At 44.9% G+C, this 27,552-nt stretch overlaps 17 non-coding genes and 2 pseudogenes across 17 annotated transcripts; all 19 read left to right on the plus strand.

Moving 5' to 3' along the window:
• The first annotated feature begins 96 nt into the window (after positions 1 to 96).
• On the plus strand, positions 97 to 287 carry LOC141177440 (U2 spliceosomal RNA). Its single transcript, XR_012254034.1, has one exon. It is a non-coding gene; the product is annotated as a U2 spliceosomal RNA (small nuclear RNA).
• A 1,114-nt stretch (positions 288 to 1,401) lies between these two features.
• On the plus strand, positions 1,402 to 1,592 carry LOC141177630 (U2 spliceosomal RNA). Its single transcript, XR_012254207.1, has one exon. It is a non-coding gene; the product is annotated as a U2 spliceosomal RNA (small nuclear RNA).
• Positions 1,593 to 2,707: 1,115 nt separating this feature from the next.
• LOC141177642 (U2 spliceosomal RNA) lies at positions 2,708 to 2,898 on the plus strand. Its single transcript, XR_012254218.1, has one exon. It is a non-coding gene; the product is annotated as a U2 spliceosomal RNA (small nuclear RNA).
• A 1,114-nt stretch (positions 2,899 to 4,012) lies between these two features.
• On the plus strand, positions 4,013 to 4,203 carry LOC141177654 (U2 spliceosomal RNA). Its single transcript, XR_012254229.1, has one exon. It is a non-coding gene; the product is annotated as a U2 spliceosomal RNA (small nuclear RNA).
• A 1,112-nt stretch (positions 4,204 to 5,315) lies between these two features.
• On the plus strand, positions 5,316 to 5,506 carry LOC141177668 (U2 spliceosomal RNA). Its single transcript, XR_012254241.1, has one exon. It is a non-coding gene; the product is annotated as a U2 spliceosomal RNA (small nuclear RNA).
• Positions 5,507 to 6,618: 1,112 nt separating this feature from the next.
• LOC141177680 (U2 spliceosomal RNA) lies at positions 6,619 to 6,809 on the plus strand. The gene has a single exon (XR_012254252.1). It is a non-coding gene; the product is annotated as a U2 spliceosomal RNA (small nuclear RNA).
• A 1,112-nt stretch (positions 6,810 to 7,921) lies between these two features.
• LOC141178129 (U2 spliceosomal RNA) lies at positions 7,922 to 8,013 on the plus strand (annotated as a pseudogene).
• A 795-nt stretch (positions 8,014 to 8,808) lies between these two features.
• LOC141177973 (U2 spliceosomal RNA) lies at positions 8,809 to 9,011 on the plus strand (annotated as a pseudogene).
• Positions 9,012 to 10,126: 1,115 nt separating this feature from the next.
• LOC141177692 (U2 spliceosomal RNA) lies at positions 10,127 to 10,317 on the plus strand. The gene has a single exon (XR_012254263.1). It is a non-coding gene; the product is annotated as a U2 spliceosomal RNA (small nuclear RNA).
• Positions 10,318 to 11,431: 1,114 nt separating this feature from the next.
• On the plus strand, positions 11,432 to 11,622 carry LOC141177704 (U2 spliceosomal RNA). Its single transcript, XR_012254274.1, has one exon. It is a non-coding gene; the product is annotated as a U2 spliceosomal RNA (small nuclear RNA).
• Positions 11,623 to 12,737: 1,115 nt separating this feature from the next.
• On the plus strand, positions 12,738 to 12,928 carry LOC141177716 (U2 spliceosomal RNA). Its single transcript, XR_012254284.1, has one exon. It is a non-coding gene; the product is annotated as a U2 spliceosomal RNA (small nuclear RNA).
• A 1,115-nt stretch (positions 12,929 to 14,043) lies between these two features.
• On the plus strand, positions 14,044 to 14,234 carry LOC141177537 (U2 spliceosomal RNA). Its single transcript, XR_012254123.1, has one exon. It is a non-coding gene; the product is annotated as a U2 spliceosomal RNA (small nuclear RNA).
• Positions 14,235 to 15,349: 1,115 nt separating this feature from the next.
• Positions 15,350 to 15,540, plus strand: LOC141177729 (U2 spliceosomal RNA). Its single transcript, XR_012254296.1, has one exon. It is a non-coding gene; the product is annotated as a U2 spliceosomal RNA (small nuclear RNA).
• Positions 15,541 to 16,655: 1,115 nt separating this feature from the next.
• Positions 16,656 to 16,846, plus strand: LOC141177741 (U2 spliceosomal RNA). Its single transcript, XR_012254305.1, has one exon. It is a non-coding gene; the product is annotated as a U2 spliceosomal RNA (small nuclear RNA).
• A 1,115-nt stretch (positions 16,847 to 17,961) lies between these two features.
• On the plus strand, positions 17,962 to 18,152 carry LOC141177753 (U2 spliceosomal RNA). The gene has a single exon (XR_012254311.1). It is a non-coding gene; the product is annotated as a U2 spliceosomal RNA (small nuclear RNA).
• Positions 18,153 to 19,267: 1,115 nt separating this feature from the next.
• LOC141177766 (U2 spliceosomal RNA) lies at positions 19,268 to 19,458 on the plus strand. The gene has a single exon (XR_012254321.1). It is a non-coding gene; the product is annotated as a U2 spliceosomal RNA (small nuclear RNA).
• Positions 19,459 to 20,570: 1,112 nt separating this feature from the next.
• LOC141177441 (U2 spliceosomal RNA) lies at positions 20,571 to 20,761 on the plus strand. The gene has a single exon (XR_012254035.1). It is a non-coding gene; the product is annotated as a U2 spliceosomal RNA (small nuclear RNA).
• Positions 20,762 to 21,875: 1,114 nt separating this feature from the next.
• On the plus strand, positions 21,876 to 22,066 carry LOC141177487 (U2 spliceosomal RNA). Its single transcript, XR_012254077.1, has one exon. It is a non-coding gene; the product is annotated as a U2 spliceosomal RNA (small nuclear RNA).
• Positions 22,067 to 23,181: 1,115 nt separating this feature from the next.
• On the plus strand, positions 23,182 to 23,372 carry LOC141177779 (U2 spliceosomal RNA). Its single transcript, XR_012254332.1, has one exon. It is a non-coding gene; the product is annotated as a U2 spliceosomal RNA (small nuclear RNA).
• Positions 23,373 to 27,552: the final 4,180 nt, after the last annotated feature.

The raw sequence follows: 27,552 nt of genomic DNA on the forward strand, positions 1-27,552 counted from the left end.
CAACATGTCTTCTTAACGGGAGTCCAGGAGCTCATCTCCACAAATGGACTTTTCAGGATCCTTGGGTGGCTCCGTAGTTTGAAACCAATTCTGGTTATCGCTTCTCGGCCTTTTGGCTAAGATCAAGTGTAGTATCTGTTCTTATCAGTTTAATATCTGATACGTCCCCTATCTGGGGACCATATATTAAATGGATTTTCAGAACAGGGAGATGGAAAAAGAGCTTGCTCTGTCCACTCCACGCATTGACCTGGTATTGCAGTATCTCCAGGACCGGTGCACCCCTTCTTTAATGCAGTTTCTAAAATCAGAAAGAATTGAATTCAATGTTTTTTGTTCATTTTGCTTGTTTGTCGGATTTTGGGATGGACTCTTTGGCTTTGCTTTTCTTCTCCTCATTGGATTTTTCATGTTCAAAGTTGCAGAAGCCAGATTACAAGCTCATTTTGGTTCAACTTCAGCAACTGTGCATTGCATTGCCATGTAATGTGATGCAATGCTATCTTTCTAGCTCTCCCTTTTTACTTCCTTTTGGATAAACAGACATATTAGGCAAGCATTTTGGAGCTTTCACCTAAATAACTACAGGTGGTGAGATAAGCTGCACAATATAATTGACCTTTCAGTATATTGTTGCACACACACCATCTATTTAGCAAATGCCCTTGTTATCAACAGCAGCCTTTTAAACTCACCTGAGCTAACAGGTATGTGCGCTGGTTACTCTGCTGCGCTTAAAATTTCTTTTTTGGTTTGCTACAATGCCTTTTCTGAAACGTTGTCTCCCTCTGCTGGAACACTGACTTCTTTCATTTAATGCCTGCAGACTATAAAAGAGAACCCAACCCAAAAAGTTTGGTTGATTAGTCTGTGGCATTCTGTTAAACTGTTGCTTATGGCGGTCTCTGTGAGCTTCTCAGCGACATTCAGCCAGCCAGGTATCCTGCCTGCAGTAGATGGAATGTGGCAATGGAACGCTGGCTGCGCGTGTCATAATAGGCTCTGAGCCTTTATATACCTGTGCACAGCAGCAGCCACCTTCAGTCTGCTGCTGGACAGCCAGCAGCAGCAGCAGCAGGAGAGGTATGTAATCAGGAGCCCTCCTGCTAAGGGTAGACAGCTGCTCGTTCCACCCCACCCCCGCCTTAATTGGTTCTCCTCCCTTCCAACGGTGTTGAGGCGGGTGGGAACAGCAGGGGGTGAAGGTGCTGTGTTTAAAGAGGTGGAGTTATGCAGATCTAAAACGCGTGGATTGCAGCAGCAGCAAGCCGAAAAGTGCAGGCATGTAAGGGATCTAGAGGTTGACAACATGTCTTCTTAACGGGAGTCCAGGAGCTCATCTCCACAAATGGACTTTTCAGGATCCTTGGGTGGCTCCGTAGTTTGAAACCAATTCTGGTTATCGCTTCTCGGCCTTTTGGCTAAGATCAAGTGTAGTATCTGTTCTTATCAGTTTAATATCTGATACGTCCCCTATCTGGGGACCATATATTAAATGGATTTTTAGAACAGGGAGATGGAAAAAGAGCTTGCTCTGTCCACTCCACGCATTGACCTGGTATTGCAGTATCTCCAGGACCGGTGCACCCCTTCTTTAATGCAGTTTCTAAAATCAGAAAGAATTGAATTCAATGTTTTTTGTTCATTTTGCTTGTTTGTCGGATTTTGGGATGGACTCTTTGGCTTTGCTTTTCTTCTCCTCATTGGATTTTTCATGTTCAAAGTTGCAGAAGCCAGATTACAAGCTCATTTTGGTTCAACTTCAGCAACTGTGCATTGCATTGCCATGTAATGTGATGCAATGCTATCTTTCTAGCTCTCCCTTTTTACTTCCTTTTGGATAAACAGACATATTAGGCAAGCATTTTGGAGCTTTCACCTAAATAACTACAGGTGGTGAGATAAGCTGCACAATATAATTGACCTTTCAGTATATTGTTGCACACACACCATCTATTTAGCAAATGCCCTTGTTATCAACAGCAGCCTTTTAAACTCACCTGAGCTAACAGGTATGTGCGCTGGTTACTCTGCTGCGCTTAAAATTTCTTTTTTGGTTTGCTACAATGCCTTTTCTGAAACGTTGTCTCCCTCTGCTGGAACACTGACTTCTTTCATTTAATGCCTGCAGACTATAAAAGAGAACCCAACCCAAAAAGTTTGGTTGATTAGTCTGTGGCATTCTGTTAAACTGTTGCTTATGGCGGTCTCTGTGAGCTTCTCAGCGACATTCAGCCAGCCAGGTATCCTGCCTGCAGTAGATGGAATGTGGCAATGGAACGCTGGCTGCGCGTGTCATAATAGGCTCTGAGCCTTTATATACCTGTGCACAGCAGCAGCCACCTTCAGTCTGCTGCTGGACAGCCAGCAGCAGCAGCAGCAGGAGAGGTATGTAATCAGGAGCCCTCCTGCTAAGGGTAGACAGCTGCTCGTTCCACCCCACCCCCCGCCTTAATTGGTTCTCCTCCCTTCCAACGGTGTTGAGGCGGGTGGGAACAGCAGGGGGTGAAGGTGCTGTGTTTAAAGAGGTGGAGTTATGCAGATCTAAAACGCGTGGATTGCAGCAGCAGCAAGCCGAAAAGTGCAGGCATGTAAGGGATCTAGAGGTTGACAACATGTCTTCTTAACGGGAGTCCAGGAGCTCATCTCCACAAATGGACTTTTCAGGATCCTTGGGTGGCTCCGTAGTTTGAAACCAATTCTGGTTATCGCTTCTCGGCCTTTTGGCTAAGATCAAGTGTAGTATCTGTTCTTATCAGTTTAATATCTGATACGTCCCCTATCTGGGGACCATATATTAAATGGATTTTTAGAACAGGGAGATGGAAAAAGAGCTTGCTCTGTCCACTCCACGCATTGACCTGGTATTGCAGTATCTCCAGGACCGGTGCACCCCTTCTTTAATGCAGTTTCTAAAATCAGAAAGAATTGAATTCAATGTTTTTTGTTCATTTTGCTTGTTTGTCGGATTTTGGGATGGACTCTTTGGCTTTGCTTTTCTTCTCCTCATTGGATTTTTCATGTTCAAAGTTGCAGAAGCCAGATTACAAGCTCATTTTGGTTCAACTTCAGCAACTGTGCATTGCATTGCCATGTAATGTGATGCAATGCTATCTTTCTAGCTCTCCCTTTTTACTTCCTTTTGGATAAACAGACATATTAGGCAAGCATTTTGGAGCTTTCACCTAAATAACTACAGGTGGTGAGATAAGCTGCACAATATAATTGACCTTTCAGTATATTGTTGCACACACACCATCTATTTAGCAAATGCCCTTGTTATCAACAGCAGCCTTTTAAACTCACCTGAGCTAACAAGTATGTGCGCTGGTTACTCTGCTGCGCTTAAAATTTCTTTTTTGGTTTGCTACAATGCCTTTTCTGAAACGTTGTCTCCCTCTGCTGGAACACTGACTTCTTTCATTTAATGCCTGCAGACTATAAAAGAGAACCCAACCCAAAAAGTTTGGTTGATTAGTCTGTGGCATTCTGTTAAACTGTTGCTTATGGCGGTCTCTGTGAGCTTCTCAGCGACATTCAGCCAGCCAGGTATCCTGCCTGCAGTAGATGGAATGTGGCAATGGAACGCTGGCTGCGCGTGTCATAATAGGCTCTGAGCCTTTATATACCTGTGCACAGCAGCAGCCACCTTCAGTCTGCTGCTGGACAGCCAGCAGCAGCAGCAGCAGGAGAGGTATGTAATCAGGAGCCCTCCTGCTAAGGGTAGACAGCTGCTCGTTCCACCCCACCCCCGCCTTAATTGGTTCTCCTCCCTTCCAACGGTGTTGAGGCGGGTGGGAACAGCAGGGGGTGAAGGTGCTGTGTTTAAAGAGGTGGAGTTATGCAGATCTAAAACGCGTGGATTGCAGCAGCAGCAAGCCGAAAAGTGCAGGCATGTAAGGGATCTAGAGGTTGACAACATGTCTTCTTAACGGGAGTCCAGGAGCTCATCTCCACAAATGGACTTTTCAGGATCCTTGGGTGGCTCCGTAGTTTGAAACCAATTCTGGTTATCGCTTCTCGGCCTTTTGGCTAAGATCAAGTGTAGTATCTGTTCTTATCAGTTTAATATCTGATACGTCCCCTATCTGGGGACCATATATTAAATGGATTTTTAGAACAGGGAGATGGAAAAAGAGCTTGCTCTGTCCACTCCACGCATTGACCTGGTATTGCAGTATCTCCAGGACCGGTGCACCCCTTCTTTAATGCAGTTTCTAAAATCAGAAAGAATTGAATTCAATGTTTTTTGTTCATTTTGCTTGTTTGTCGGATTTTGGGATGGACTCTTTGGCTTTGCTTTTCTTCTCCTCATTGGATTTTTCATGTTCAAAGTTGCAGAAGCCAGATTACAAGCTCATTTTGGTTCAACTTCAGCAACTGTGCATTGCATTGCCATGTAATGTGATGCAATGCTATCTTTCTAGCTCTCCCTTTTTACTTCCTTTTGGATAAACAGACATATTAGGCAAGCATTTTGGAGCTTTCACCTAAATAACTACAGGTGGTGAGATAAGCTGCACAATATAATTGACCTTTCAGTATATTGTTGCACACACACCATCTATTTAGCAAATGCCCTTGTTATCAACAGCAGCCTTTTAAACTCACCTGAGCTAACAGGTATGTGCGCTGGTTACTCTGCTGCGCTTAACATTTCTTTTTTGGTTTGCTACAATGCCTTTTCTGAAACGTTGTCTCCTTCTGCTGGAACACTGACTTCTTTCATTTAATGCCTGCAGACTATAAAAGAGAACCTAACCCAAAAAGTTTGGTTGATTAGTCTGTGGCATTCTGTTAAACTGTTGCTTATGGCGGTCTCTGTGAGCTTCTCAGCGACATTCAGCCAGCCAGGTACCCTGCCTGCAGTAGATGGAATGTGGCAATGGAACGCTGGCTGCGCGTGTCATAATAGGCTCTGAGCCTTTATATACCTGTGCACAGCAGCAGCCACCTTCAGTCTGCTGCTGGACAGCCAGCAGCAGCAGCAGGAGAGGTATGTAATCAGGAGCCCTCCTGCTAAGGGTAGACAGCTGCTCGTTCCACCCCACCCCCCGCCTTAATTGGTTCTCCTCCCTTCCAACGGTGTTGAGGCGGGTGGGAACAGCAGGGGGTGAAGGTGCTGTGTTTAAAGAGGTGGAGTTATGCAGATCTAAAACGCGTGGATTGCAGCAGCAGCAAGCCGAAAAGTGCAGGCATGTAAGGGATCTAGAGGTTGACAACATGTCTTCTTAACGGGAGTCCAGGAGCTCATCTCCACAAATGGACTTTTCAGGATCCTTGGGTGGCTCCGTAGTTTGAAACCAATTCTGGTTATCGCTTCTCGGCCTTTTGGCTAAGATCAAGTGTAGTATCTGTTCTTATCAGTTTAATATCTGATACGTCCCCTATCTGGGGACCATATATTAAATGGATTTTTAGAACAGGGAGATGGAAAAAGAGCTTGCTCTGTCCACTCCACGCATTGACCTGGTATTGCAGTATCTCCAGGACCGGTGCACCCCTTCTTTAATGCAGTTTCTAAAATCAGAAAGAATTGAATTCAATGTTTTTTGTTCATTTTGCTTGTTTGTCGGATTTTGGGATGGACTCTTTGGCTTTGCTTTTCTTCTCCTCATTGGATTTTTCATGTTCAAAGTTGCAGAAGCCAGATTACAAGCTCATTTTGGTTCAACTTCAGCAACTGTGCATTGCATTGCCATGTAATGTGATGCAATGCTATCTTTCTAGCTCTCCCTTTTTACTTCCTTTTGGATAAACAGACATATTAGGCAAGCATTTTGGAGCTTTCACCTAAATAACTACAGGTGGTGAGATAAGCTGCACAATATAATTGACCTTTCAGTATATTGTTGCACACACACCATCTATTTAGCAAATGCCCTTGTTATCAACAGCAGCCTTTTAAACTCACCTGAGCTAACAGGTATGTGCGCTGGTTACTCTGCTGCGCTTAAAATTTCTTTTTTGGTTTGCTACAATGCCTTTTCTGAAACGTTGTCTCCCTCTGCTGGAACACTGACTTCTTTCATTTAATGCCTGCAGACTATAAAAGAGAACCCAACCCAAAAAGTTTGGTTGATTAGTCTGTGGCATTCTGTTAAACTGTTGCTTATGGCGGTCTCTGTGAGCTTCTCAGCGACATTCAGCCAGCCAGGTATCCTGCCTGCAGTAGATGGAATGTGGCAATGGAACGCTGGCTGCGCGTGTCATAATAGGCTCTGAGCCTTTATATACCTGTGCACAGCAGCAGCCACCTTCAGTCTGCTGCTGGACAGCCAGCAGCAGCAGCAGGAGAGGTATGTAATCAGGAGCCCTCCTGCTAAGGGTAGACAGCTGCTCGTTCCACCCCACCCCCCGCCTTAATTGGTTCTCCTCCCTTCCAACGGTGTTGAGGCGGGTGGGAACAGCAGGGGGTGAAGGTGCTGTGTTTAAAGAGGTGGAGTTATGCAGATCTAAAACGCGTGGATTGCAGCAGCAGCAAGCCGAAAAGTGCAGGCATGTAAGGGATCTAGAGGTTGACAACATGTCTTCTTAACGGGAGTCCAGGAGCTCATCTCCACAAATGGACTTTTCAGGATCCTTGGGTGGCTCCGTAGTTTGAAACCAATTCTGGTTATCGCTTCTCGGCCTTTTGGCTAAGATCAAGTGTAGTATCTGTTCTTATCAGTTTAATATCTGATACGTCCCCTATCTGGGGACCATATATTAAATGGATTTTTAGAACAGGGAGATGGAAAAAGAGCTTGCTCTGTCCACTCCACGCATTGACCTGGTATTGCAGTATCTCCAGGACCGGTGCACCCCTTCTTTAATGCAGTTTCTAAAATCAGAAAGAATTGAATTCAATGTTTTTTGTTCATTTTGCTTGTTTGTCGGATTTTGGGATGGACTCTTTGGCTTTGCTTTTCTTCTCCTCATTGGATTTTTCATGTTCAAAGTTGCAGAAGCCAGATTACAAGCTCATTTTGGTTCAACTTCAGCAACTGTGCATTGCATTGCCATGTAATGTGATGCAATGCTATCTTTCTAGCTCTCCCTTTTTACTTCCTTTTGGATAAACAGACATATTAGGCAAGCATTTTGGAGCTTTCACCTAAATAACTACAGGTGGTGAGATAAGCTGCACAATATAATTGACCTTTCAGTATATTGTTGCACACACACCATCTATTTAGCAAATGCCCTTGTTATCAACAGCAGCCTTTTAAACTCACCTGAGCTAACAGGTATGTGCGCTGGTTACTCTGCTGCGCTTAAAATTTCTTTTTTGGTTTGCTACAATGCCTTTTCTGAAACGTTGTCTCCCTCTGCTGGAACACTGACTTCTTTCATTTAATGCCTGCAGACTATAAAAGAGAACCCAACCCAAAAAGTTTGGTTGATTAGTCTGTGGCATTCTGTTAAACTGTTGCTTATGGCGGTCTCTGTGAGCTTCTCAGCGACATTCAGCCAGCCAGGTATCCTGCCTGCAGTAGATGGAATGTGGCAATGGAACGCTGGCTGCGCGTGTCATAATAGGCTCTGAGCCTTTATATACCTGTGCACAGCAGCAGCCACCTTCAGTCTGCTGCTGGACAGCCAGCAGCAGCAGCAGGAGAGGTATGTAATCAGGAGCCCTCCTGCTAAGGGTAGACAGCTGCTCGTTCCACCCCACCCCCCGCCTTAATTGGTTCTCCTCCCTTCCAACGGTGTTGAGGCGGGTGGGAACAGCAGGGGGTGAAGGTGCTGTGTTTAAAGAGGTGGAGTTATGCAGATCTAAAACGCGTGGATTGCAGCAGCAGCAAGCCGAAAAGTGCAGGCATGTAAGGGATCTAGAGGTTGACAACATGTCTTCTTAACGGGAGTCCAGGAGCTCATCTCCACAAATGGACTTTTCAGGATCCTTGGGTGGCTCCGTAGTTTGAAACCAATTCTGGTTATCGCTTCTCGGCCTTTTGGCTAAGATCAAGTGTAGTATCTTTCGAAAAGGCGGTTTTGGATGTTGGCCGCCCTAGTAGATTGATACATTATGCACACTGGGGTTTAGGCGCTTGTTAGTACGCCAGGTGGCTAATATAGTCATCTGGTGGAAAGCATGGCCCCCCAGGATCGACGCCATTGGGCCGGGGAAGATCGAAAGCCCGAAGTGTGAAGTGCCCCAGGAGTGGTGACCCTGGGGTGCCTTAACTCACTGGGATTGGGAACCCCACTTGAGTTTATGGCACATTTGCACAAGCACTTCAAATTTTCTTTCTTCGCACACACCCTTATTCCGGGCCTTCTGGCCTTAGGATGGGGAATTTTTCAATTCCCGGTCGAAGGTCCGGGCAGTATTATACTGTGAAACCTTCACTATTTATTTAATTTCTTTGTCACTGTGTGTCCACTTATTCACGTGTGTCACGTCCTACTAGGATTTTGTTGGGATGCGGTTCCCTTACGGGTTCCTCTCTTGGCAGGTCTAGGGGGGGAGTGTGTGGCCATCAGGTTCCGCTCCCCCCTGAACCCCCCTGGCTCTCCTCTTTCGGGAGGAGAGCGTTGTTGGCTCCCCTCTTCTGGGAGGGGAGCACAGTCTTTGGCTCCCAGTGCCTTGCTCGGGTGAGAACTCGGGCAGGTGCTGGGGGTAAGATTGGGTCGCCTCTGGCTTCGGCTGGAGGTGGCTTTTTGTCCCTGTTCCTCGCTGTGGCCTTTTTGGCTCGGAGGGACGGGGAATGGTTTGGGGGACCCTTCTCCTTTTGGAGAGGGTTTCAAGAAGACCAGCATCCTAGTGCACTTTTTTTGTGGCACTTGTCACTTTTTTAAGCGCACTCGGGTTTTGTACACGAATTCGGGCTTTCAAAAAAAAAAAAAAAAAAAAAAAAAAAAAAAAAAAAAAATCTGTTCTTATCAGTTTAATATCTGATACGTCCCCTATCTGGGGACCATATATTAAATGGATTTTTAGAACAGGGAGATGGAAAAAGAGCTTGCTCTGTCCACTCCACGCATTGACCTGGTATTGCAGTATCTCCAGGACCGGTGCACCCCTTCTTTAATGCAGTTTCTAAAATCAGAAAGAATTGAATTCAATGTTTTTTGTTCATTTTGCTTGTTTGTCGGATTTTGGGATGGACTCTTTGGCTTTGCTTTTCTTCTCCTCATTGGATTTTTCATGTTCAAAGTTGCAGAAGCCAGATTACAAGCTCATTTTGGTTCAACTTCAGCAACTGTGCATTGCATTGCCATGTAATGTGATGCAATGCTATCTTTCTAGCTCTCCCTTTTTACTTCCTTTTGGATAAACAGACATATTAGGCAAGCATTTTGGAGCTTTCACCTAAATAACTACAGGTGGTGAGATAAGCTGCACAATATAATTGACCTTTCAGTATATTGTTGCACACACACCATCTATTTAGCAAATGCCCTTGTTATCAACAGCAGCCTTTTAAACTCACCTGAGCTAACAGGTATGTGCGCTGGTTACTCTGCTGCGCTTAAAATTTCTTTTTTGGTTTGCTACAATGCCTTTTCTGAAACGTTGTCTCCCTCTGCTGGAACACTGACTTCTTTCATTTAATGCCTGCAGACTATAAAAGAGAACCCAACCCAAAAAGTTTGGTTGATTAGTCTGTGGCATTCTGTTAAACTGTTGCTTATGGCGGTCTCTGTGAGCTTCTCAGCGACATTCAGCCAGCCAGGTATCCTGCCTGCAGTAGATGGAATGTGGCAATGGAACGCTGGCTGCGCGTGTCATAATAGGCTCTGAGCCTTTATATACCTGTGCACAGCAGCAGCCACCTTCAGTCTGCTGCTGGACAGCCAGCAGCAGCAGCAGCAGGAGAGGTATGTAATCAGGAGCCCTCCTGCTAAGGGTAGACAGCTGCTCGTTCCACCCCACCCCCCGCCTTAATTGGTTCTCCTCCCTTCCAACGGTGTTGAGGCGGGTGGGAACAGCAGGGGGTGAAGGTGCTGTGTTTAAAGAGGTGGAGTTATGCAGATCTAAAACGCGTGGATTGCAGCAGCAGCAAGCCGAAAAGTGCAGGCATGTAAGGGATCTAGAGGTTGACAACATGTCTTCTTAACGGGAGTCCAGGAGCTCATCTCCACAAATGGACTTTTCAGGATCCTTGGGTGGCTCCGTAGTTTGAAACCAATTCTGGTTATCGCTTCTCGGCCTTTTGGCTAAGATCAAGTGTAGTATCTGTTCTTATCAGTTTAATATCTGATACGTCCCCTATCTGGGGACCATATATTAAATGGATTTTTAGAACAGGGAGATGGAAAAAGAGCTTGCTCTGTCCACTCCACGCATTGACCTGGTATTGCAGTATCTCCAGGACCGGTGCACCCCTTCTTTAATGCAGTTTCTAAAATCAGAAAGAATTGAATTCAATGTTTTTTGTTCATTTTGCTTGTTTGTCGGATTTTGGGATGGACTCTTTGGCTTTGCTTTTCTTCTCCTCATTGGATTTTTCATGTTCAAAGTTGCAGAAGCCAGATTACAAGCTCATTTTGGTTCAACTTCAGCAACTGTGCATTGCATTGCCATGTAATGTGATGCAATGCTATCTTTCTAGCTCTCCCTTTTTACTTCCTTTTGGATAAACAGACATATTAGGCAAGCATTTTGGAGCTTTCACCTAAATAACTACAGGTGGTGAGATCAGCTGCACAATATAATTGACCTTTCAGTATATTGTTGCACACACACCATCTATTTAGCAAATGCCCTTGTTATCAACAGCAGCCTTTTAAACTCACCTGAGCTAACAGGTATGTGCGCTGGTTTCTCTGCTGCGCTTAAAATTTCTTTTTTGGTTTGCTACAATGCCTTTTCTGAAACGTTGTCTCCCTCTGCTGGAACACTGACTTCTTTCATTTAATGCCTGCAGACTATAAAAGAGAACCCAACCCAAAAAGTTTGGTTGATTAGTCTGTGGCATTCTGTTAAACTGTTGCTTATGGCGGTCTCTGTGAGCTTCTCAGCGACATTCAGCCAGCCAGGTATCCTGCCTGCAGTAGATGGAATGTGGCAATGGAACGCTGGCTGCGCATGTCATAATAGGCTCTGAGCCTTTATATACCTGTGCACAGCAGCAGCCACTTTCAGTCTGCTGCTGGACAGCCAGCAGCAGCAGCAGCAGGAGAGGTATGTAATCAGGAGCCCTCCTGCTAAGGGTAGACAGCTGCTCGTTCCACCCCACCCCCGCCTTAATTGGTTCTCCTCCCTTCCAACGGTGTTGAGGCGGGTGGGAACAGCAGGGGGTGAAGGTGCTGTGTTTAAAGAGGTGGAGTTATGCAGATCTAAAACGCGTGGATTGCAGCAGCAGCAAGCCGAAAAGTGCAGGCATGTAAGGGATCTAGAGGTTGACAACATGTCTTCTTAACGGGAGTCCAGGAGCTCATCTCCACAAATGGACTTTTCAGGATCCTTGGGTGGCTCCGTAGTTTGAAACCAATTCTGGTTATCGCTTCTCGGCCTTTTGGCTAAGATCAAGTGTAGTATCTGTTCTTATCAGTTTAATATCTGATACGTCCCCTATCTGGGGACCATATATTAAATGGATTTTTAGAACAGGGAGATGGAAAAAGAGCTTGCTCTGTCCACTCCACGCATTGACCTGGTATTGCAGTATCTCCAGGACCGGTGCACCCCTTCTTTAATGCAGTTTCTAAAATCAGAAAGAATTGAATTCAATGTTTTTTGTTCATTTTGCTTGTTTGTCGGATTTTGGGATGGACTCTTTGGCTTTGCTTTTCTTCTCCTCATTGGATTTTTCATGTTCAAAGTTGCAGAAGCCAGATTACAAGCTCATTTTGGTTCAACTTCAGCAACTGTGCATTGCATTGCCATGTAATGTGATGCAATGCTATCTTTCTAGCTCTCCCTTTTTACTTCCTTTTGGATAAACAGACATATTAGGCAAGCATTTTGGAGCTTTCACCTAAATAACTACAGGTGGTGAGATAAGCTGCACAATATAATTGACCTTTCAGTATATTGTTGCACACACACCATCTATTTAGCAAATACCCTTGTTATCAACAGCAGCCTTTTAAACTCACCTGAGCTAACAGGTATGTGCGCTGGTTACTCTGCTGCGCTTAAAATTTCTTTTTTGGTTTGCTACAATGCCTTTTCTGAAACGTTGTCTCCCTCTGCTGGAACACTGACTTCTTTCATTTAATGCCTGCAGACTATAAAAGAGAACCCAACCCAAAAAGTTTGGTTGATTAGTCTGTGGCATTCTGTTAAACTGTTGCTTATGGCGGTCTCTGTGAGCTTCTCAGCGACATTCAGCCAGCCAGGTATCCTGCCTGCAGTAGATGGAATGTGGCAATGGAACGCTGGCTGCGCGTGTCATAATAGGCTCTGAGCCTTTATATACCTGTGCACAGCAGCAGCCACCTTCAGTCTGCTGCTGGACAGCCAGCAGCAGCAGCAGCAGGAGAGGTATGTAATCAGGAGCCCTCCTGCTAAGGGTAGACAGCTGCTCGTTCCACCCCACCCCCCGCCTTAATTGGTTCTCCTCCCTTCCAACGGTGTTGAGGCGGGTGGGAACAGCAGGGGGTGAAGGTGCTGTGTTTAAAGAGGTGGAGTTATGCAGATCTAAAACGCGTGGATTGCAGCAGCAGCAAGCCGAAAAGTGCAGGCATGTAAGGGATCTAGAGGTTGACAACATGTCTTCTTAACGGGAGTCCAGGAGCTCATCTCCACAAATGGACTTTTCAGGATCCTTGGGTGGCTCCGTAGTTTGAAACCAATTCTGGTTATCGCTTCTCGGCCTTTTGGCTAAGATCAAGTGTAGTATCTGTTCTTATCAGTTTAATATCTGATACGTCCCCTATCTGGGGACCATATATTAAATGGATTTTTAGAACAGGGAGATGGAAAAAGAGCTTGCTCTGTCCACTCCACGCATTGACCTGGTATTGCAGTATCTCCAGGACCGGTGCACCCCTTCTTTAATGCAGTTTCTAAAATCAGAAAGAATTGAATTCAATGTTTTTTGTTCATTTTGCTTGTTTGTCGGATTTTGGGATGGACTCTTTGGCTTTGCTTTTCTTCTCCTCATTGGATTTTTCATGTTCAAAGTTGCAGAAGCCAGATTACAAGCTCATTTTGGTTCAACTTCAGCAACTGTGCATTGCATTGCCATGTAATGTGATGCAATGCTATCTTTCTAGCTCTCCCTTTTTACTTCCTTTTGGATAAACAGACATATTAGGCAAGCATTTTGGAGCTTTCACCTAAATAACTACAGGTGGTGAGATAAGCTGCACAATATAATTGACCTTTCAGTATATTGTTGCACACACACCATCTATTTAGCAAATGCCCTTGTTATCAACAGCAGCCTTTTAAACTCACCTGAGCTAACAGGTATGTGCGCTGGTTACTCTGCTGCGCTTAAAATTTCTTTTTTGGTTTGCTACAATGCCTTTTCTGAAACGTTGTCTCCCTCTGCTGGAACACTGACTTCTTTCATTTAATGCCTGCAGACTATAAAAGAGAACCCAACCCAAAAAGTTTGGTTGATTAGTCTGTGGCATTCTGTTAAACTGTTGCTTATGGCGGTCTCTGTGAGCTTCTCAGCGACATTCAGCCAGCCAGGTATCCTGCCTGCAGTAGATGGAATGTGGCAATGGAACGCTGGCTGCGCGTGTCATAATAGGCTCTGAGCCTTTATATACCTGTGCACAGCAGCAGCCACCTTCAGTCTGCTGCTGGACAGCCAGCAGCAGCAGCAGCAGGAGAGGTATGTAATCAGGAGCCCTCCTGCTAAGGGTAGACAGCTGCTCGTTCCACCCCACCCCCCGCCTTAATTGGTTCTCCTCCCTTCCAACGGTGTTGAGGCGGGTGGGAACAGCAGGGGGTGAAGGTGCTGTGTTTAAAGAGGTGGAGTTATGCAGATCTAAAACGCGTGGATTGCAGCAGCAGCAAGCCGAAAAGTGCAGGCATGTAAGGGATCTAGAGGTTGACAACATGTCTTCTTAACGGGAGTCCAGGAGCTCATCTCCACAAATGGACTTTTCAGGATCCTTGGGTGGCTCCGTAGTTTGAAACCAATTCTGGTTATCGCTTCTCGGCCTTTTGGCTAAGATCAAGTGTAGTATCTGTTCTTTTCAGTTTAATATCTGATACGTCCCCTATCTGGGGACCATATATTAAATGGATTTTTAGAACAGGGAGATGGAAAAAGAGCTTGCTCTGTCCACTCCACGCATTGACCTGGTATTGCAGTATCTCCAGGACCGGTGCACCCCTTCTTTAATGCAGTTTCTAAAATCAGAAAGAATTGAATTCAATGTTTTTTGTTCATTTTGCTTGTTTGTCGGATTTTGGGATGGACTCTTTGGCTTTGCTTTTCTTCTCCTCATTGGATTTTTCATGTTCAAAGTTGCAGAAGCCAGATTACAAGCTCATTTTGGTTCAACTTCAGCAACTGTGCATTGCATTGCCATGTAATGTGATGCAATGCTATCTTTCTAGCTCTCCCTTTTTACTTCCTTTTGGATAAACAGACATATTAGGCAAGCATTTTGGAGCTTTCACCTAAATAACTACAGGTGGTGAGATAAGCTGCACAATATAATTGACCTTTCAGTATATTGTTGCACACACACCATCTATTTAGCAAATGCCCTTGTTATCAACAGCAGCCTTTTAAACTCACCTGAGCTAACAGGTATGTGCGCTGGTTACTCTGCTGCGCTTAAAATTTCTTTTTTGGTTTGCTACAATGCCTTTTCTGAAACGTTGTCTCCCTCTGCTGGAACACTGACTTCTTTCATTTAATGCCTGCAGACTATAAAAGAGAACCCAACCCAAAAAGTTTGGTTGATTAGTCTGTGGCATTCTGTTAAACTGTTGCTTATGGCGGTCTCTGTGAGCTTCTCAGCGACATTCAGCCAGCCAGGTATCCTGCCTGCAGTAGATGGAATGTGGCAATGGAACACTGGCTGCGCGTGTCATAATAGGCTCTGAGCCTTTATATACCTGTGCACAGCAGCAGCCACCTTCAGTCTGCTGCTGGACAGCCAGCAGCAGCAGCAGCAGGAAAGGTATGTAATCAGGAGCCCTCCTGCTAAGGGTAGACAGCTGCTCGTTCCACCCCACCCCCCGCCTTAATTGGTTCTCCTCCCTTCCAACGGTGTTGAGGCGGGTGGGAACAGCAGGGGGTGAAGGTGCTGTGTTTAAAGAGGTGGAGTTATGCAGATCTAAAACGCGTGGATTGCAGCAGCAGCAAGCCGAAAAGTGCAGGCATGTAAGGGATCTAGAGCTTGACAACATGTCTTCTTAACGGGAGTCCAGGAGCTCATCTCCACAAATGGACTTTTCAGGATCCTTGGGTGGCTCCGTAGTTTGAAACCAATTCTGGTTATCGCTTCTCGGCCTTTTGGCTAAGATCAAGTGTAGTATCTGTTCTTATCAGTTTAATATCTGATACGTCCCCTATCTGGGGACCATATATTAAATGGATTTTTAGAACAGGGAGATGGAAAAAGAGCTTGCTCTGTCCACTCCACGCATTGACCTGGTATTGCAGTATCTCCAGGACCGGTGCACCCCTTCTTTAATGCAGTTTCTAAAATCAGAAAGAATTGAATTCAATGTTTTTTGTTCATTTTGCTTGTTTGTCGGATTTTGGGATGGACTCTTTGGCTTTGCTTTTCTTCTCCTCATTGGATTTTTCATGTTCAAAGTTGCAGAAGCCAGATTACAAGCTCATTTTGGTTCAACTTCAGCAACTGTGCATTGCATTGCCATGTAATGTGATGCAATGCTATCTTTCTAGCTCTCCCTTTTTACTTCCTTTTGGATAAACAGACATATTAGGCAAGCATTTTGGAGCTTTCACCTAAATAACTACAGGTGGTGAGATAAGCTGCACAATATAATTGACCTTTCAGTATATTGTTGCACACACACCATCTATTTAGCAAATGCCCTTGTTATCAACAGCAGCCTTTTAAACTCACCTGAGCTAACAGGTATGTGCGCTGGTTACTCTGCTGCGCTTAAAATTTCTTTTTTGGTTTGCTACAATGCCTTTTCTGAAACGTTGTCTCCCTCTGCTGGAACACTGACTTCTTTCATTTAATGCCTGCAGACTATAAAAGAGAACCCAACCCAAAAAGTTTGGTTGATTAGTCTGTGGCATTCTGTTAAACTGTTGCTTATGGCGGTCTCTGTGAGCTTCTCAGCGACATTCAGCCAGCCAGGTATCCTGCCTGCAGTAGATGGAATGTGGCAATGGAACGCTGGCTGCGCGTGTCATAATAGGCTCTGAGCCTTTATATACCTGTGCACAGCAGCAGCCACCTTCAGTCTGCTGCTGGACAGCCAGCAGCAGCAGCAGCAGGAAAGGTATGTAATCAGGAGCCCTCCTGCTAAGGGTAGACAGCTGCTCGTTCCACCCCACCCCCCGCCTTAATTGGTTCTCCTCCCTTCCAACGGTGTTGAGGCGGGTGGGAACAGCAGGGGGTGAAGGTGCTGTGTTTAAAGAGGTGGAGTTATGCAGATCTAAAACGCGTGGATTGCAGCAGCAGCAAGCCGAAAAGTGCAGGCATGTAAGGGATCTAGAGCTTGACAACATGTCTTCTTAACGGGAGTCCAGGAGCTCATCTCCACAAATGGACTTTTCAGGATCCTTGGGTGGCTCCGTAGTTTGAAACCAATTCTGGTTATCGCTTCTCGGCCTTTTGGCTAAGATCAAGTGTAGTATCTGTTCTTATCAGTTTAATATCTGATACGTCCCCTATCTGGGGACCATATATTAAATGGATTTTTAGAACAGGGAGATGGAAAAAGAGCTTGCTCTGTCCACTCCACGCATTGACCTGGTATTGCAGTATCTCCAGGACCGGTGCACCCCTTCTTTAATGCAGTTTCTAAAATCAGAAAGAATTGAATTCAATGTTTTTTGTTCATTTTGCTTGTTTGTCGGATTTTGGGATGGACTCTTTGGCTTTGCTTTTCTTCTCCTCATTGGATTTTTCATGTTCAAAGTTGCAGAAGCCAGATTACAAGCTCATTTTGGTTCAACTTCAGCAACTGTGCATTGCATTGCCATGTAATGTGATGCAATGCTATCTTTCTAGCTCTCCCTTTTTACTTCCTTTTGGATAAACAGACATATTAGGCAAGCATTTTGGAGCTTTCACCTAAATAACTACAGGTGGTGAGATAAGCTGCACAATATAATTGACCTTTCAGTATATTGTTGCACACACACCATCTATTTAGCAAATGCCCTTGTTATCAACAGCAGCCTTTTAAACTCACCTGAGCTAACAGGTATGTGCGCTGGTTACTCTGCTGCGCTTAAAATTTCTTTTTTGGTTTGCTACAATGCCTTTTCTGAAACGTTGTCTCCCTCTGCTGGAACACTGACTTCTTTCATTTAATGCCTGCAGACTATAAAAGAGAACCCAACCCAAAAAGTTTGGTTGATTAGTCTGTGGCATTCTGTTAAACTGTTGCTTATGGCGGTCTCTGTGAGCTTCTCAGCGACATTCAGCCAGCCAGGTATCCTGCCTGCAGTAGATGGAATGTGGCAATGGAACGCTGGCTGCGCGTGTCATAATAGGCTCTGAGCCTTTATATACCTGTGCACAGCAGCAGCCACCTTCAGTCTGCTGCTGGACAGCCAGCAGCAGCAGCAGCAGGAAAGGTATGTAATCAGGAGCCCTCCTGCTAAGGGTAGACAGCTGCTCGTTCCACCCCACCCCCCGCCTTAATTGGTTCTCCTCCCTTCCAACGGTGTTGAGGCGGGTGGGAACAGCAGGGGGTGAAGGTGCTGTGTTTAAAGAGGTGGAGTTATGCAGATCTAAAACGCGTGGATTGCAGCAGCAGCAAGCCGAAAAGTGCAGGCATGTAAGGGATCTAGAGCTTGACAACATGTCTTCTTAACGGGAGTCCAGGAGCTCATCTCCACAAATGGACTTTTCAGGATCCTTGGGTGGCTCCGTAGTTTGAAACCAATTCTGGTTATCGCTTCTCGGCCTTTTGGCTAAGATCAAGTGTAGTATCTGTTCTTATCAGTTTAATATCTGATACGTCCCCTATCTGGGGACCATATATTAAATGGATTTTTAGAACAGGGAGATGGAAAAAGAGCTTGCTCTGTCCACTCCACGCATTGACCTGGTATTGCAGTATCTCCAGGACCGGTGCACCCCTTCTTTAATGCAGTTTCTAAAATCAGAAAGAATTGAATTCAATGTTTTTTGTTCATTTTGCTTGTTTGTCGGATTTTGGGATGGACTCTTTGGCTTTGCTTTTCTTCTCCTCATTGGATTTTTCATGTTCAAAGTTGCAGAAGCCAGATTACAAGCTCATTTTGGTTCAACTTCAGCAACTGTGCATTGCATTGCCATGTAATGTGATGCAATGCTATCTTTCTAGCTCTCCCTTTTTACTTCCTTTTGGATAAACAGACATATTAGGCAAGCATTTTGGAGCTTTCACCTAAATAACTACAGGTGGTGAGATAAGCTGCACAATATAATTGACCTTTCAGTATATTGTTGCACACACACCATCTATTTAGCAAATGCCCTTGTTATCAACAGCAGCCTTTTAAACTCACCTGAGCTAACAGGTATGTGCGCTGGTTACTCTGCTGCGCTTAAAATTTCTTTTTTGGTTTGCTACAATGCCTTTTCTGAAACGTTGTCTCCCTCTGCTGGAACACTGACTTCTTTCATTTAATGCCTGCAGACTATAAAAGAGAACCCAACCCAAAAAGTTTGGTTGATTAGTCTGTGGCATTCTGTTAAACTGTTGCTTATGGCGGTCTCTGTGAGCTTCTCAGCGACATTCAGCCAGCCAGGTATCCTGCCTGCAGTAGATGGAATGTGGCAATGGAACGCTGGCTGCGCGTGTCATAATAGGCTCTGAGCCTTTATATACCTGTGCACAGCAGCAGCCACCTTCAGTCTGCTGCTGGACAGCCAGCAGCAGCAGCAGCAGGAAAGGTATGTAATCAGGAGCCCTCCTGCTAAGGGTAGACAGCTGCTCGTTCCACCCCACCCCCCGCCTTAATTGGTTCTCCTCCCTTCCAACGGTGTTGAGGCGGGTGGGAACAGCAGGGGGTGAAGGTGCTGTGTTTAAAGAGGTGGAGTTATGCAGATCTAAAACGCGTGGATTGCAGCAGCAGCAAGCCGAAAAGTGCAGGCATGTAAGGGATCTAGAGCTTGACAACATGTCTTCTTAACGGGAGTCCAGGAGCTCATCTCCACAAATGGACTTTTCAGGATCCTTGGGTAGCTCCGTAGTTTGAAACCAATTCTGGTTATCGCTTCTCGGCCTTTTGGCTAAGATCAAGTGTAGTATCTGTTCTTATCAGTTTAATATCTGATACGTCCCCTATCTGGGGACCATATATTAAATGGATTTTTAGAACAGGGAGATGGAAAAAGAGCTTGCTCTGTCCACTCCACGCATTGACCTGGTATTGCAGTATCTCCAGGACCGGTGCACCCCTTCTTTAATGCAGTTTCTAAAATCAGAAAGAATTGAATTCAATGTTTTTTCTTCATTTTGCTTGTTTGTCGGATTTTGGGATGGACTCTTTGGCTTTGCTTTTCTTCTCCTCATTGGATTTTTCATGTTCAAAGTTGCAGAAGCCAGATTACAAGCTCATTTTGGTTCAACTTCAGCAACTGTGCATTGCATTGCCATGTAATGTGATGCAATGCTATCTTTCTAGCTCTCCCTTTTTACTTCCTTTTGGATAAACAGACATATTAGGCAAGCATTTTGGAGCTTTCACCTAAATAACTACAGGTGGTGAGATAAGCTGCACAATATAATTGACCTTTCAGTATATTGTTGCACACACACCATCTATTTAGCAAATGCCCTTGTTATCAACAGCAGCCTTTTAAACTCACCTGAGCTAACAGGTATGTGCGCTGGTTACTCTGCTGCGCTTAAAATTTCTTTTTTGGTTTGCTACAATGCCTTTTCTGAAACGTTGTCTCCCTCTGCTGGAACACTGACTTCTTTCATTTAATGCCTGCAGACTATAAAAGAGAACCCAACCCAAAAAGTTTGGTTGATTAGTCTGTGGCATTCTGTTAAACTGTTGCTTATGGCGGTCTCTGTGAGCTTCTCAGCGACATTCAGCCAGCCAGGTATCCTGCCTGCAGTAGATGGAATGTGGCAATGGAACGCTGGCTGCGCGTGTCATAATAGGCTCTGAGCCTTTACATACCTGTGCACAGCAGCAGCCACCTTCAGTCTGCTGCTGGACAGCCAGCAGCAGCAGCAGGAGAGGTATGTAATCAGGAGCCCTCCTGCTAAGGGTAGACAGCTGCTCGTTCCACCCCACCCCCCGCCTTAATTGGTTCTCCTCCCTTCCAACGGTGTTGAGGCGGGTGGGAACAGCAGGGGGTGAAGGTGCTGTGTTTAAAGAGGTGGAGTTATGCAGATCTAAAACGCGTGGATTGCAGCAGCAGCAAGCCGAAAAGTGCAGGCATGTAAGGGATCTAGAGGTTGACAACATGTCTTCTTAACGGGAGTCCAGGAGCTCATCTCCACAAATGGACTTTTCAGGATCCTTGGGTGGCTCCGTAGTTTGAAACCAATTCTGGTTATCGCTTCTCGGCCTTTTGGCTAAGATCAAGTGTAGTATCTGTTCTTATCAGTTTAATATCTGATACGTCCCCTATCTGGGGACCATATATTAAATGGATTTTCAGAACAGGGAGATGGAAAAAGAGCTTGCTCTGTCCACTCCACGCATTGACCTGGTATTGCAGTATCTCCAGGACCGGTGCACCCCTTCTTTAATGCAGTTTCTAAAATCAGAAAGAATTGAATTCAATGTTTTTTGTTCATTTTGCTTGTTTGTCGGATTTTGGGATGGACTCTTTGGCTTTGCTTTTCTTCTCCTCATTGGATTTTTCATGTTCAAAGTTGCAGAAGCCAGATTACAAGCTCATTTTGGTTCAACTTCAGCAACTGTGCATTGCATTGCCATGTAATGTGATGCAATGCTATCTTTCTAGCTCTTCCTTTTTACTTCCTTTTGGATAAACAGACATATTAGGCAAGCATTTTGGAGCTTTCACCTAAATAACTACAGGTGGTGAGATAAGCTGCACAATATAATTGACCTTTCAGTATATTGTTGCACACACACCATCTATTTAGCAAATGCCCTTGTTATCAACAGCAGCCTTTTAAACTCACCTGAGCTAACAGGTATGTGCGCTGGTTACTCTGCTGCGCTTAAAATTTCTTTTTTGGTTTGCTACAATGCCTTTTCTGAAACGTTGTCTCCCTCTGCTGGAACACTGACTTCTTTCATTTAATGCCTGCAGACTATAAAAGAGAACCCAACCCAAAAAGTTTGGTTGATTAGTCTGTGGCATTCTGTTAAACTGTTGCTTATGGCGGTCTCTGTGAGCTTCTCAGCGACATTCAGCCAGCCAGGTATCCTGCCTGCAGTAGATGGAATGTGGCAATGGATGCTGGCTGCGCGTGTCATAATAGGCTCTGAGCCTTTATATACCTGTGCACAGCAGCAGCCACCTTCAGTCTGCTGCTGGACAGCCAGCAGCAGCAGCAGCAGGAGAGGTATGTAATCAGGAGCCCTCCTGCTAAGGGTAGACAGCTGCTCGTTCCACCCCACCCCCCGCCTTAATTGGTTCTCCTCCCTTCCAACGGTGTTGAGGCGGGTGGGAACAGCAGGGGGTGAAGGTGCTGTGTTTAAAGAGGTGGAGTTATGCAGATCTAAAACGCGTGGATTGCAGCAGCAGCAAGCCGAAAAGTGCAGGCATGTAAGGGATCTAGAGGTTGACAACATGTCTTCTTAACGGGAGTCCAGGAGCTCATCTCCACAAATGGACTTTTCAGGATCCTTGGGTGGCTCCGTAGTTTGAAACCAATTCTGGTTATCGCTTCTCGGCCTTTTGGCTAAGATCAAGTGTAGTATCTGTTCTTATCAGTTTAATATCTGATACGTCCCCTATCTGGGGACCATATATTAAATGGATTTTTAGAACAGGGAGATGGAAAAAGAGCTTGCTCTGTCCACTCCACGCATTGACCTGGTATTGCAGTATCTCCATGACCGGTGCACCCCTTCTTTAATGCAGTTTCTAAAATCAGAAAGAATTGAATTCAATGTTTTTTGTTCATTTTGCTTGTTTGTCGGATTTTGGGATGGACTCTTTGGCTTTGCTTTTCTTCTCCTCATTGGATTTTTCATGTTCAAAGTTGCAGAAGCCAGATTACAAGCTCATTTTGGTTCAACTTCAGCAACTGTGCATTGCATTGCCATGTAATGTGATGCAATGCTATCTTTCTAGCTCTCCCTTTTTACTTCCTTTTGGATAAACAGACATATTAGGCAAGCATTTTGGAGCTTTCACCTAAATAACTACAGGTGGTGAGATAAGCTGCACAATATAATTGACCTTTCAGTATATTGTTGCACACACACCATCTATTTAGCAAATGCCCTTGTTATCAACAGCAGCCTTTTAAACTCACCTGAGCTAACAGGTATGTGCGCTGGTTACTCTGCTGCGCTTAAAATTTCTTTTTTGGTTTGCTACAATGCCTTTTCTGAAACGTTGTCTCCCTCTGCTGGAACACTGACTTCTTTCATTTAATGCCTGCAGACTATAAAAGAGAACCCAACCCAAAAAGTTTGGTTGATTAGTCTGTGGCATTCTGTTAAACTGTTGCTTATGGCGGTCTCTGTGAGCTTCTCAGCGACATTCAGCCAGCCAGGTATCCTGCCTGCAGTAGATGGAATGTGGCAATGGAACGCTGGCTGCGCGTGTCATAATAGGCTCTGAGCCTTTATATACCTGTGCACAGCAGCAGCCACCTTCAGTCTGCTGCTGGACAGCCAGCAGCAGCAGCAGCAGGAGAGGTATGTAATCAGGAGCCCTCCTGCTAAGGGTACACAGCTGCTCGTTCCACCCCACCCCCCGCCTTAATTGGTTCTCCTCCCTTCCAACGGTGTTGAGGCGGGTGGGAACAGCAGGGGGTGAAGGTGCTGTGTTTAAAGAGGTGGAGTTATGCAGATCTAAAACGCGTGGATTGCAGCAGCAGCAAGCCGAAAAGTGCAGGCATGTAAGGGATCTAGAGGTTGACAACATGTCTTCTTAACGGGAGTCCAGGAGCTCATCTCCACAAATGGACTTTTCAGGATCCTTGGGTGGCTCCGTAGTTTGAAACCAATTCTGGTTATCGCTTCTCGGCCTTTTGGCTAAGATCAAGTGTAGTATCTGTTCTTATCAGTTTAATATCTGATACGTCCCCTATCTGGGGACCATATATTAAATGGATTTTTAGAACAGGGAGATGGAAAAAGAGCTTGCTCTGTCCACTCCACGCATTGACCTGGTATTGCAGTATCTCCAGGACCGGTGCACCCCTTCTTTAATGCAGTTTCTAAAATCAGAAAGAATTGAATTCAATGTTTTTTGTTCATTTTGCTTGTTTGTCGGATTTTGGGATGGACTCTTTGGCTTTGCTTTTCTTCTCCTCATTGGATTTTTCATGTTCAAAGTTGCAGAAGCCAGATTACAAGCTCATTTTGGTTCAACTTCAGCAACTGTGCATTGCATTGCCATGTAATGTGATGCAATGCTATCTTTCTAGCTCTCCCTTTTTACTTCCTTTTGGATAAACAGACATATTAGGCAAGCATTTTGGAGCTTTCACCTAAATAACTACAGGTGGTGAGATAAGCTGCACAATATAATTGACCTTTCAGTATATTGTTGCACACACACCATCTATTTAGCAAATGCCCTTGTTATCAACAGCAGCCTTTTAAACTCACCTGAGCTAACAGGTATGTGCGCTGGTTACTCTGCTGCGCTTAAAATTTCTTTTTTGGTTTGCTACAATGCCTTTTCTGAAACGTTGTCTCCCTCTGCTGGAACACTGACTTCTTTCATTTAATGCCTGCAGACTATAAAAGAGAACCCAACCCAAAAAGTTTGGTTGATTAGTCTGTGGCATTCTGTTAAACTGTTGCTTATGGCGGTCTCTGTGAGCTTCTCAGCGACATTCAGCCAGCCAGGTATCCTGCCTGCAGTAGATGGAATGTGGCAATGGAACGCTGGCTGCGCGTGTCATAATAGGCTCTGAGCCTTTATATACCTGTGCACAGCAGCAGCCACCTTCAGTCTGCTGCTGGACAGCCAGCAGCAGCAGCAGCAGGAGAGGTATGTAATCAGGAGCCCTCCTGCTAAGGGTAGACAGCTGCTCGTTCCACCCCACCCCCCGCCTTAATTGGTTCTCCTCCCTTCCAACGGTGTTGAGGCGGGTGGGAACAGCAGGGGGTGAAGGTGCTGTGTTTAAAGAGGTGGAGTTATGCAGATCTAAAACGCGTGGATTGCAGCAGCAGCAAGCCGAAAAGTGCAGGCATGTAAGGGATCTAGAGGTTGACAACATGTCTTCTTAACGGGAGTCCAGGAGCTCATCTCCACAAATGGACTTTTCAGGATCCTTGGGTGGCTCCGTAGTTTGAAACCAATTCTGGTTATCGCTTCTCGGCCTTTTGGCTACGACCAAGTGTTGTTGCTGGAAGACTCCAAAGCCTATCGCATCCTCGGCCTTGAGGCATCGACAGTTCTACTGTCTTAAGCCTCCTGCTGCTATAGGGGGTGTGCGTGCTGAAGAGAACCAAGAAGGCGATCGACTTACCTGAATATGGCGATGGCGACATCGGCTACTCTCCGTTCTGCTGGAGCTGGCGACTTGAAGATCAAGAACTCTTTCAAGATTGAAGTTGAAGAGCGAGCCCGTGACAAGTTCTCCCTGTCTTTCTTCGTGAGGAAAGTCCTGCTTGAGATCCTGCAGGTGAAAAGGGAGAACATTCTGGCACTTCAAGATGCTCCTGGACGCTTTGTGCTTACCCTGACCTCTGAAGTGGCATCTCAGAATTTTTACCATCAGATCAAGCTGAGACTTCAGGAGGAAGATCTTAAAGGACTGTGTTTTGTGACCCTCTGCCTGGCAGAAGAGAAGTCTGTGGTGGTTCATATGAGCAATCCGCATGTCTCTGAAAAGGATGTGGCTGCGTTTCTGCATAACTATTGCTCTGAGGTCCACTTCTCTCACAAAATCATGAACTCTGAGAGGTTGTGGACCGGAAAATACAAGTTCATCGTGAAGCTGAGAGAAGGTTTGGGAATTGGTGGACTCAATCATCCGCCTCAGAGCTTCCTGATTGGCAGAGAGAGAGGAAGACTCTTCTATCCAGGGATGCCTATCTTCTGCAGAAAATGTATGGACTTTGGGCATTCCTTTGAGAGCTGCAAGGAGGAGAACGCTCTTTGCAAGAAGTGCTATCAAAAAGGACATGTCACTCTGAACTGCCCAAATCAGATGATCTGTAATATCTGCCGTATCCCTGGGCACTCTTTTCGGGATTGTCCGTTGAGAAAAAAGACCTTCAGCTATGCAGATGCAGCTCGGGGGGGAGCCCCTCCGAAGCGGTCCAGTCCTGAAGAACAAACAGACAAATCCAAGGACCCTCCCGGGAACCCTTCTGGGGATCCGCCCAAGGACACTGCTGGGGACCCGCCTGGGGATAGCATTGTTCTCAAGGATTGGTCGGAGAGTCCAGATGGTCATGTGGTGGAGGAGAATCCAGCTGAGTCTGAAGTGGAGATGGGAGAGGAGTCTTCTAAGGAGGCTGGTGGTGAGGAGGAGGAGGAGGAGATTGACATTGACGTGGAGGTTTTGAGGAAAAGGAAAAAGGAGAAGTCGAGTTTGTTTAAGGGAGAGAGCGCCAGCAAAAGACCTGCTGGGCGTTTGAAAATAGTCCTCCCTAATTACTCACCTAAACCGATCATCTCAGTTCCTAAACCTGTAAACCCATCTGATCCGGTGAACATCGAGGAATTCTCAGACACGGACGTTTCTGCGGGTCCCTCTACCCCGGTCGGATTCATGTCAGATACGGACTCAAGTTCTGTTTAAATGATTTATGGCTACACTCAAAATTGCCTCACTAAATGTGAGGAGTTTAAAGGGCTCTGTCAAGAGAGCTGCTTTATTTTCTTACCTGATGACTTTAGATGCTGATATTTTTTTACTTCAAGAATGCGGCATTGACCATGACCCTAACTATAACAAACTAAGGGAAGATTGGGCGAACGGACCTTCCATCTGGTCCGGTGAAAATGGATCGCGTGCTACTGGTGTTGGCGTCCTGTTTAAAAACAAAGACTTTAAGGTTACCTCGTTCACTGAAGTTGAACCTGGACGTGCACTAGTTGTTAATGTGAGTTACTGTGGAACCGAGTTCAAGCTGATTAATGTTTATGCATCTCCGATTAAAGAGGAAAGATCCAGTTTATTAGATATCATCAAACTCTTTATACCTGGTCCTACACCAACTGTGGTTGGCGGTGACTTCAATTGTATCCGGTCTGATGAAAATAGGACATCAGGTACTAGAAGGAAAGACAAAACTGAGATGCAGTTAAAAAATCTAATCGACGATACTTGCCTGAATGATGTCTGGAGAGTAAAGAATACCTCTGAACCAGGATACACTTGGGAGAAAAATCTTCTAAAATCAAGAATTGACTTTGTTCTGACATCACAGAGTTTTAAAGTGAATAAAGTGGATCTAACAGGTAACATCTTTTCTGACCACAAAACGTTAATTACTCACTTGGAATTGCCCAGTCTAGAGAAAGGGCGAGGTGTCTGGAAGTTGAACACTCTGCTGCTGGAAGATGAAAGTATAAAAGAGGAATTTTTGAAATTTTATAAAAAACTACAGGGGAAAAAACGTTATTACAAAAGAATTCTAGAATGGTGGGAGTATGTGAAGTTTCAAATTAGACATTTTTTTCTCTTAGCTGGCAAAAGGAAGGCCAGACAGAATCAGAAATGGTTTAAAGACCTGAATACAAAACTGCAAACAGGTTACAAACTCAGAAATGCAGGGATAGATATGGAGGATGTTATTTTACAAGTCAAAGAAGACATTAAAAAAGCAATTGAACAGAAAGGCAAAGAAATAATTTTCAACGCCAAGGTAGAACATATGGAAAAAAATGAAACATGTTCCAGGTTCTTTTTCAAAAAATCTTTAGAACGCAAAGAATTAATTAAAGAACTTGATGGTGAAACAACTAAAGATGGACTGTTGGACAAAGCGCAAACTTTTTATCAAAATCTTTTTAGCGAAAAGAAAATTGACGCTGATTTTTTACCTGATGCTCTTAATTCATTGCAGAATCACCTTGAAAAGCAAGATCAAGAGTTGTTGATTGAAGATATCTGTGAAGAAGAACTGCTAAGTGCAATCAAAAGCTTTTCTAGAGGAAAAACACCGGGTACTGACGGACTACAAATTGAATTTTATCTTACTTTTTGGGAGATTTTAAAAGACGACCTGTTTGAGTTTTTTAAAGCTGTCTTTTTATGTGACAAATTGCCTGAATCTTGGAGAAGTGGTGTGGTCACCCTGCTTTTTAAAAAAGGAGATAAGACTAATCTAGAGAACTGGAGACCAATCACGTTACTCAACGTAGATTATAAAATTATGGCAAAAATCATGGTGAACAGAATGAAGAAGGTGATAGAGA

The sequence above is a fragment of the Phyllobates terribilis genome, unplaced genomic scaffold (assembly GCF_046119375.1).
Source record: "Phyllobates terribilis strain yellow unplaced genomic scaffold, ASM4611937v1 Scaffold_27__1_contigs__length_16484149, whole genome shotgun sequence".
Taxonomy (NCBI): Eukaryota; Metazoa; Chordata; class Amphibia; order Anura; family Dendrobatidae; genus Phyllobates; species Phyllobates terribilis.